Raw genomic sequence first — 10,142 nt, 5'->3', positions numbered from 1 at the left:
GGTGATAGCTTAGACTTGATGTCTGCTTACTTCAAATGCTTGTTCACCACATGACATCCATTGTCTCATATAATCCAGAGAATCTATTCTAATATTTTCTTTTAAAATGAGGAAAATCTGACCCAGAGAGATCAAGTAATTTACAGATACACAGCTGATTCATTACTTTATTGCTAACTATTTACTGAATGCTTACGGAGTAAACATCTCGTTAGACCATGAATCATTTTCTCTCTCTTTTTAAAGTTTGTTGCAGACTCCATCGTACTTTTTAGAAGATATTTATTTATTTATTTGTGGGTAAAGACAGCTATCATGCTCACTTCAGCAGCACATATACTAAAATTGGAACGATACAGAGAAGATTAGCACGGTCCCTGAGCAAGGATGACATGCAAATTCATGAAGTGTTCTATATTTTTAAGGATTTAGATTTACTGAAAAATAAAATTATATATTTGTTAAAAAAAAAAAAAAGACATGCCATTGAGAGGGGAGGAGGGAGATAAAAAGGGAAGATATAGAGTGACACCTATAGTTCTGCTTCACCACTCATGAAACTTCTGCTGGTGGGGACCAGGGGCTTTAACCCCAGCACACTGTGATGTGTGTGCTTAACCAGGTATGTCACTGCCTGACTTAGACCATGAATCATTTTCAATGAAGAGATGGTTAATACCTGAGTTTAATTAAACTCCACCTGAGTTTAATACTCATTGCTCTTATGTCTTAGGCTAATTTCATAACTTCTCCAATACTTAGTTTATCAGTCTTCAAAGTGAGGAGATAATAGTCCCTTTCATGGGACTCGGCAGTGAGGTACCCAGTAGAGTATTAAGTGCTCTCATGCTTGAGAATCCTGGTTCAAGCCCTCAATCCTTACCTATAGAGTAGTTTCACATAGAGTGAAGTAGTGCTGCAGGTGTCTTTGGCTCTCCCTCTCTTTTCCACAATCTCTCCCTCTCTATTTCTCTGTGTCTCTATCAGAAAAAAGTCACCAAAAACAGTGAAATCAGTGTCACACAAATAGCAATAACCCTGTGAAAAAAATGAAAAAAAAGTATTTTAAAATAATCCCTTTCATAGGGACACCATGATTAAGTGAAATAAAATGCATGTTGAATTTAACAGTGTCTGAAACACTTAGTGCTGAGGTCACTACAATATAATCTTTCTGAATTCTTTCTTTTCATAGCTAAGATCCTTATTTTTTTTATTATAGTAGATTTTTTTTTGTATTTTCTTTATTTATTTATTGGGTAGATATAGGCAGAAATTGAAAGGGAAGGGAGTAATAGGGAGAAAGACAGAGAGACACCTGCAGTGCTGCTTTACCACTCATAAAGTCCCCCTCACCCCCCACCCCCAGTAGGTGTGGACTGGGGACTCGAACACAGGTCCTTGCACATTGAGCATGTGCATACAACCAGGTGTGTCACCACCTGATCCACATAGCTAAGGTCTTCACACTTGAGTTCTTATGTCTTTCAGTCCTAAAGATTAGGGGAGGTTTATTTTCTGTGTGCATTCATTTCCCCTAAATCCCTCTCAATCTCTGACCATGCTGGAGAGTTGGAATTTATGTCTTTCACAATTGTCCCCTTTTCTAGACACTCCTCTTCTTCAGAGTCTTGACAGTCTCCCCCAGAGAGAATGTGAGTGTGTTCTCCTAACATCCGCATTTCTTGAGAAGAGCTTCATCAATGGTCTAAATCTAAAGAGGAACAGTGGCCAGGACCTAGATGGCTTATCAGCCATCTCTGAGCTCAGCCAGGTTTGGTTTGTTTCCCAAGATCAGGAACTTGCCACAATCTCTGGCATTCTAAGAATGGGTTCCGTAGAACTCAAGTTAAAAATACAAACACTTAATATGCAACACACTACTTCAACTTTTCTTGGCAAGAACCATAGGAGGAACACAGCTGAATCATGCTCCTGATAGCATAAGAGATTCTTCTCCTCCTTCTTCTCCTCCTCCTCTTCCTTTTCTTTCTCTTCCTTTTCTTTTTTCCTTCCTTCCCTTCCTTTCTCTTTCTCTCTTTCTTTCTTTCTTTCTCTCTCTCTCTGAGTTCCTTCTGAAGTTTGATCACTTATAAAATAAATCACTTCTGGGCAAAGTTTTACATAGGCATTCAATTGCTTCTTTGGTTTTCTTTTTCACATTATCATCCTTACAAGTGATTGTGCAGCCCACTTTGTGTGTGTGTGTGTGTGTGTGTGTGTGTGTGTGTGTGTGTGTGTGTGTGTGTGTGTTTGACAGTTAGAGGGAATGATGGCTACTGAGTGTGTATTAACAATACACTCTGGAGGTGGTGGTATGAGGAGAAGCTTCAACACAGAAGATTGGAAGAGATTTGTCACTGATTCTATATATAGCAGCTCTGTGCTGAATTCCTTAGTAAAGTCTCTCAGCTTCATTTGAATAGCTACCTTTTGTGGCTTCTTTGGCCCTTTTGATATCAGGAATAAATTTTTTCATTTTGGATCTCTTAAAGAATTTTGGAAGACCTTGGTCTTTTTATTTATTTATTTTTCCACCTGTGAAAATGAGAAGACTGCTTTGAAGTGGTAGAAAAGGAATGAATGAAAAAGTGATTGTGTGAGTGTGTTTACATGATAGTACATTGGTTTGTTGTTTAAATTTTAAGATAATTGGCCCTCAGAAAAGCTAACGGTGGGAGTTGGGCTGTAGAGCAGAGGGTTAAGCGCAGGTGGCGCAAAGCACAAGGACTGGCATGAGGATCCTGGTTCGAGCCCCGGCGCCCCACCTGCAGGGGAGTCGCTTCACAGGCGGTGAAGCAGGTCTGCAGGTGTCTATCTTTCTCTCCCCCTCTCTGTCTTCCCCTCCTCTCTCCATTTCTCTCTGTCCTATCCAACAACGACAACAACAATAATAACTACAACAATAAAACAACAAGGGCAACAAAGGGAATAAATAAATAAATAAAATAAATATTAAAAAAAAAAGAAAAGCTAACAGATTGACAAGAGATGGCAAGGATCTTGTAAATTTCTTCCCATACTTGGCTTCAAAGATCATATATTATAACATAGAACAATTTAATTTTTTTATTTTGGATAGAGAGAGATAGATAGGGAGACACCTGCAGCACTGCATTAACACTTGTGAAGCTTCTCCCTGCAGGTGGGGACTGGGAACTTGAACCTAGGTTCTTGTTTACTTTAATGCTTAAGAATCCAATGCTTTATCCACTGAGCCACCTCCCAGACCACTTGTGTACTTTAATGTGTGTGCTCAACCAGGTCTGCCACTGCCTGGCCTCTAACAATTTCATTGTTTTATACCACAGTTCTAAGTCAAGAGTTATTTTTTTCTTCAGTTTTTCCCCTCACATATTACTTAAATAGTGATTTATATGACTACAAATTTATAGGAGTGTATATAAACACCATTCCCACCACCAAAAGACTGTGTCCCATCCCCTCTCCCGCTCTCCCTCCATGAGTTACTTTGTTTTTATACACATATCAGTTTCCTTTTCACACTTCTTTGATCTTTTGAAATTAACACCATTAATTCTGCAGAATTTAAGGAACTGTATGTCTTTACTATTTGGATTTGGGAAGGGTTAGCTTTTCTTATATACCCATTCTTTTACAATACGGCATAACTTGGTTTACTGAACACCACCACCCAAGTTTCTTCTAATTTTATTAGTGTTAGAGGTACTAGCACTTAGTGGAGCTATTCATTATTAAAACGCCTTTTCTGTCTATACTAACTTGAAAGATAACTAGAGCTTTTCCTTTAACATATTGTTTTTATCCTGGAAAATCACTATTACTGTCATTTAGTATTTTCAAAACTTTTATAACAAATTGCTTTGCTTAATTCATTTATCAATACTAAATTCAATATCAGTGATAATTTGAGAGGTACTTGTAGACTAATAATTATAAATTTTATTATATTATATTATGGCAGTAGCATCTCAGCTTAGCAGAAAATATATGCACTGGGGTAGGTATATATGTACAGCTGTGGCTTGGAGATGCAAATGATTGTCCATGCCTGGGGTCCAGTATCTATATTGAGGCAGCAGAGCATAGAGTAGGTTGAACATTATCATGAAAGTGATGAAGCATCATGGCATGTTTCACTCCTAAGTATGATTTTTTTTGTTGTTGTTGTAGGTTTCTTATAGGTACCCGTGGAAGATGAAGAAAGTCTCTGTTCTATTTTAAGCTGGATGTGAAATTTTTTTTGTCATATAATGGAGATGACTTCTGTTAAAGGCTTTTTCTACACTAAGATGAAAATACGGTTATTAAGAAAAGTTGGGGGGGGGTCTCTGTTTTGTAGATAGTAGTCCTATTTTAGTTATATTCCAAAGGGCCCATGACTAGACTAGGTTTTTTGTTTGTTTGTTTTTTGTTTTCCTGAGCCTGACATCTGATATGCAGGTGGATCCAAGCTATTGTCTGGGGAGATGATGTCATGGCTGGAAAAAGAACCAGAAAGTTGGATCAGGGAAGAGAGTAGCTCCTAAATATGGGAAAGGTGTATAAATATTGTTGACTATAAACCCCATCGATTTGATCTGATCTGATCTGGGGCCCATATTCAGCTTAGGAGATCATGTGACCTGCATCCCTATAGATCTGAGCTCACATTCTGTGGTCATGAGTAGGAACGTTCCAAGCTGCCCCCAACTCTTCATATGAACTTTTCCAGCCTTTAGGTTCATGATTAATCAACAATTTGTTTGGCTCTATATGTTAACTCTTTTTTTCAGCCAACAGGTTCCAGATGTTAACATGATGCCAACCGGACTTCCCTGGGCAGATGACCCTACCAATGTGTCCTGGAGCCCTGCTTCCTCAGAACCCCACCCCACTAGGGAAAGAGAGACAAGCTGAGAGTATGGATTGACCTGCCAATGCCCATGTAATGCAATTACAGAAGCCAGACCTTCCACCTTCTGCACCCCATAATGACCCTGGGTCCATACTCCAAGAGGGATAAAGAATAGGAAAGCTGTCAGGGGAGGGGATGGGATACAGAGTTCTGGTGGTGAGAATTGTATAGAGTTGTACCCATCTTATCCTGTAGTTTTTAATCAGTGTTTCCTTATTTATTTATTTACTTATTATTTAAGAAAGGAGACATTAACAAAACCATAGAATAAGAGGGGTACAATTCCGCACAATTCCCATAACCTGATCTCCATATCCCATCCCCTCCCCTGATAGCCTTCCCATTCTCTATCTCTCTGGGAGTATGGATCCAGGGTCGTTGTGGGTTGCAGAAGGTAGAAGGCCTGGCTTCTGTAATTGCTTCCCCGCTGAACATGGGCATTGACTGGTCGATCCATACTCCCAGTTTCCTTTTTTATGAATAAAAATTAAAAAATATATATGGTTGTTGGCCTTTATTTCCTTGATGCAATGAGTTAATTTTTTCAATATTAATCTATTTTTCTTGGGATGCATATTTCTTGGTTATAAAGTATTAACATTTATTTGTTTGTTTATGTGGTGCCAGTGACTAAAGAAGGATAAGGGCTTCCTGCACATTTGATGTCTCCAAAGGGCCTCCCCAGTCCAGTTTTTTTCTTTCTACATAATAAGTGAGAGATACACAAAGATAAACAGACAGACAGACAGACAAAGAGCAAGGAGAAGTATGAAAGCTGAGTTCTACCATCCATCAAGTTTCCCTTGGTGTTATCCATGCAGTTTTTGTGTAATGCTAGGGAACAAACCTAGGATCCTATAAGATCACATACCTGGTAAGGAAGATTTGTGCTCTACTCTTTGAGCTATTAAAAACCCCTGTATTACCAATTTTAACATTGCTAGATTTGGTTTGCTGATAAATTGTTTGATTATTGAATCTTTATGACTAAGATCATCTAGTGATTTTCATCAGTAATGGTCTTGTCAGATTCTGGCATAAAAATTTTGTTGTTCTCATAAAATGAGTTTGGGAGTGTTCTGTTTTATACCTTTCTCTGGAATATTTTGTGTCATCTGGCTTGTGTCTTTATTAAAATACTTATTACATTGATGAAACTATTTGGTGGTGAGTTCTCTTCATATAAAGTTTAGAACTCTAGATTCAATTTATTTGAGAGTTAAGTATACAGATATTCCCTTTTGTGTTACGTCTAGTTGTATTTTAATGTGATCTTTCTATTTTACAAAAAAGTAAAATTTAATAGCCAAATTTCTTTGTAATACTCATATCTTTTTAACAATTACAAGATCTATAATGGTTTTCCTTTTTCTTATTAATGTCAAAGTATTTTGCTTTTTTATCTCAACTAGTCTTGATAGATAATTTCCTAACTCTTTCTAAAGAATCAACTTGAAAAGAAATTATGCACTTTGTATTTTTAATTTTTGTTGTTGGTTTTTTTGGAGGAGTTGGGGTATCACGCAAGCATAATTTCATTGTTTAGGATCACATTCAGATACAGACAGTGAGGGGAAAATTGTCATAGTACCTCCCATGCAAATTCAATTAATTATCTCTCAAAGGCCTCCTAATATATGGGAAAGAAAATATATATTAATACTAGGGGACATGAATGTTCAGTCTATAACAGTTGGTTACTCCAGAGATTACAACATGCATCCAGTACATATCAAAGGTGATTGCTGCTTGGTACTTTATATTCTTTCTGTACAGTGCAATAACCATATATTTAAATTCTACTTTCCCTTTAACAAATACACTGTTTCAATGTATAAATAAGTTGACTTGTTTTGTTATTTAGTATACTGTGGAATTGTGTAATGAGAGACTTCAGTTCAAGGATGTGCCTTCATTTAGTTCACGGTCTAAACTTTTCTTTGCTTGGTCACCATACTCACAGTCCTACCCTTGAAGGCTGGCAGGAAGCCCACAATTAAGCTTTTCTTTTTTCTCTCTAGAGATAAAAAAATTTCTTATTTTTGTTTTTCTGAATTATTAGTATGAATGTCTACCTTTCCAAAGAATTTTAGCAGAAATAGACCCAAGTGACTAAAACTCTTGCCATGAATTAAATGTTCAAGATGTTGAAATTTTGCCTGAGGGAAGAAAAAATTGTACGTGGCTTTTGATTTCACTGTCATTATACTGATGGCTGCTTTCTAGTTTTGAGACAATGTCACACAGTGAAAAGGTCCCGAAAGACATAGAATGGCAAATCAACTATACTAAACTTAGCAAGAACTTTGTTAATGATGTACCACTGAATACATGTGGTGGCTAATTGTATGTGCAAATTTCACTGGGCCAGTTTATATATTATTAAGCATGACTTCTGGGTGAGGCTGTCAGGATGATTCTGGATGAAATTAACATTACAGTTGGTAGACTATTTGAATAGAATGCTCTCTCACAATGTCGGTGGATTTTACCTAGTTCATCTGAATAGAATAAATGGTGGCTTATTTACTGAATTGTCAACCTGATTTTATTTTATTTTATTTTATTTTTTTGAGTGGAAATGTCTGTTTATCCCATACTTGAACTAGAACTTGGCTTTCCTGGTTCTCAGACTTTGTATTTGGATTGGGACTGCATTTTCAGCTTTCCAGAATCTTTAGTTTATTATACAGTGGGACTTTTCTTTTTTTATTATTTATTTATTTATTTTAATTTATTTATTGGGGATTAATGTTTTACAGTCGACAGTAAATATAGTATTTTGTACATGCATAACATTTCTCAGTTTTCCACCTAACAATACAACCCCCACTAGGTCCTCTGACATAGTCTTTTATTTTGGTGCAATCCACCAACTCCAGTTCAGGTTCTACTTGTGTTTTCTCTTCTGATCTTGTTTTTCAACTTCTGCCTGAGAGTGAGATCATCCCATATTCATCCTACTGTTTCTGACTTATTTCTCTTAGAATGATTTCTTCAAGCTCTATCCAAGATGGGCTAAAAATGGTGAAATCACTGTTTTTAATGTCGGAGTAGTATTCCATTGTGTATATAGACCACAACTTGCTCAGCCACTCATCTGTTGTTGGACACCTGGGTTGCTTCCAAGTTTTGGCTATTACAAATTGTGCTGCTAAGAACGTAGGTATACACAATCTTTTTGGATAGGTGTATTGGGTTCCTTAGGATATATCCCCAGGAGAGGAATTGCAGAATCACAGGGTAGGTCCATTTCTAGCCTTCTGAGAGTTCTCCAGACTGTTCTCCACAGGGTTGGACCAATTTACATTCCCACCAGCAGTGCAGGGGGCTTCCTTTGATCCAACAGTAAGAGTTTTCAGCCTCCAAAATTACATGAGTAAATTCCTTAGACATCACCTACCCACCTACCTACCCACACACCCTACCTCTATCTCTTATTGGTTCTGTTCCCCTGAAGAACGCAAATAGAGTAAAGAATTACTGCGTGGCAGACACTGCATCAAAGTGCAGCACAGCTCCTATCTTATTTAATGTGATTCTCTATAATCATATGAGTTGGGTCTTGTTATTTCCACTGTGCAGATGAGGCTGACAGCAATTAAGTAATTTTTGCCAAAGCCATCTATAACTTGAATGAGGGAGCAGTCAGACATCCGTAAGTCATGTAATTTTGAGCAGAATTTTGTCTGAATTTTTACATTAAATGGCGAAGATAATGTCCATCTAGAGGACTATCAGGGAGATTCAATGAGCTGACAGGTTCGTATAACTTGGAACAGGGTAGAATACATAGTAGAAACTCAGAAATAGCAGCCCTTGCCCCATTATTTCTTATTACATGTTCAGAGACTTTGCAGCTTGTGAAATAGATGTGCCTCCTCCTTAGTTACATATAGCTGCCATCTGAGTTTGACCATTTGTTCATCTTCATTAAGCTCCAATGACATTTCACATTATCTTAGGGAAATCGAGACCACTGTGACACCTAGGGAGAGGGGAGCAGGCACATGCCTGGGAAGAAGGGGAAATCCTAGTTAGATGGTTGCTAGACAACTTATTTTGCCACACTTGGGGAAGCTGAACAGTTGTAAAGGTCACCCAGAGGTGCTTTGTTTCCCAAAAGGTGTCTGGTATTTACTTTCATTCAAGCATGTTCCTTCTGCTCTGATAATTGTTGTCATCTTCTATTACAATAAAAGATGTCAGAGGGATTTTTTGAACCAGCATATGGCATTAATTTAGTTTTCTCTCTGCAGTCATAAGAGTGTTTGTGAAAATGAAAACAAAACAAAACAAAAGCCCCACTCAGCCATTCATCAACCCTCATTTATTGGACATCGATTGTGCACCACACTGCCAGGAGGATAGGATCTGTTTTGAAACCCATGGGATGACAGCTTCCTGTTAAGAGAGTGGTCTCACAGGGGCTTCACACTCAATACCCCTTTTTGGAAAACGAGTCAGCAGATCTCCTGGAAATATACAGTACCGGCCACACTTTTGTTTCCTTGCAGCATCACTTGAGTTTTGGCCTACACTTTACAGTTGCTCCTGGCCTGTCCATGTCCACAGTCCAGTGATGGAGGCTGGGCAGGGCAGGCCTGGCTGTTTTGCCATATGGGTGAGGGTGAGGGTGAGGGCAAAGTAGTCCAGGGATGCTGAGACCCTTGGACAGAGCTTCACCAGAGCAGGGGCCAGTCTGTGGACTATGATTGTGCTATTATCCTGCTTAAAATCTTTCTATTCCTTACCCCTCCTTTTTGTTTTAGAGACATACATACAGACAGACAGACAGAGATTGAAGCACTGAAGTTTACTTAAGTACAGTGGCTGTCAGGCTCAAATTTGGGTCACATGCATGGAAAAGCAACTCATTATCCAAATGTGCTATTTCACCAGCCTCTCTATTCCTCACCCTTATTCTTAGAAAAACACCCAAGAGATCCAGAGGACCAGCAGATATATGAGAAGGTCCTCAAAGTCACCAATCATCAGATAAATGAAAAATAAAGACTACAGTGAGATTACATTTTATACCTGTGAGAATGTCATTCATCAGAAAGGAAGGAATAACAAATGTTGGGAGAGGATGTGGAGAAAAGGCGCCACTTCTTCACTGCTGGTGGGATTGGAAAATGACCCAACCATTGTGGATAGCAATCTGGAGACTTACCAGGACACTAGAAATGGATTTACCCTACAAACCAGCAATTCCTTTCCTGGGAATTTACCCTAAAGAAGCAAAAACAGCTTCCATAAG

General features: G+C 38.2%; 1 protein-coding gene and 1 non-coding gene across 2 annotated transcripts in view; one reads left to right on the top strand and one right to left on the bottom strand.

Moving 5' to 3' along the window:
- The first annotated feature begins 315 nt into the window (after positions 1-315).
- LOC132542223 (U6 spliceosomal RNA) lies at positions 316-422 on the top strand. The gene has a single exon (XR_009553329.1). It is a non-coding gene; the product is annotated as a U6 spliceosomal RNA (small nuclear RNA).
- An 8,305-nt stretch (positions 423-8,727) lies between these two features.
- STXBP4 (syntaxin binding protein 4) overlaps positions 8,728-10,142 on the bottom strand; it is a 214,024-nt gene continuing 212,609 nt past the window's right edge. Inside the window, exon 19 of the transcript XR_009553085.1 lies at positions 8,728-8,893. The gene's annotated coding sequence lies outside the window, so the exon portion shown is untranslated. The remainder of the gene's footprint in view (positions 8,894-10,142) is intronic.

The sequence above is a fragment of the Erinaceus europaeus genome, chromosome 12, assembly GCF_950295315.1.
Source record: "Erinaceus europaeus chromosome 12, mEriEur2.1, whole genome shotgun sequence".
Taxonomy (NCBI): Eukaryota; Metazoa; Chordata; class Mammalia; order Eulipotyphla; family Erinaceidae; genus Erinaceus; species Erinaceus europaeus.
The sequence above is the reverse complement of the archived record's forward strand: the minus strand, read 5'-3'. Positions and strand labels throughout refer to the sequence as shown.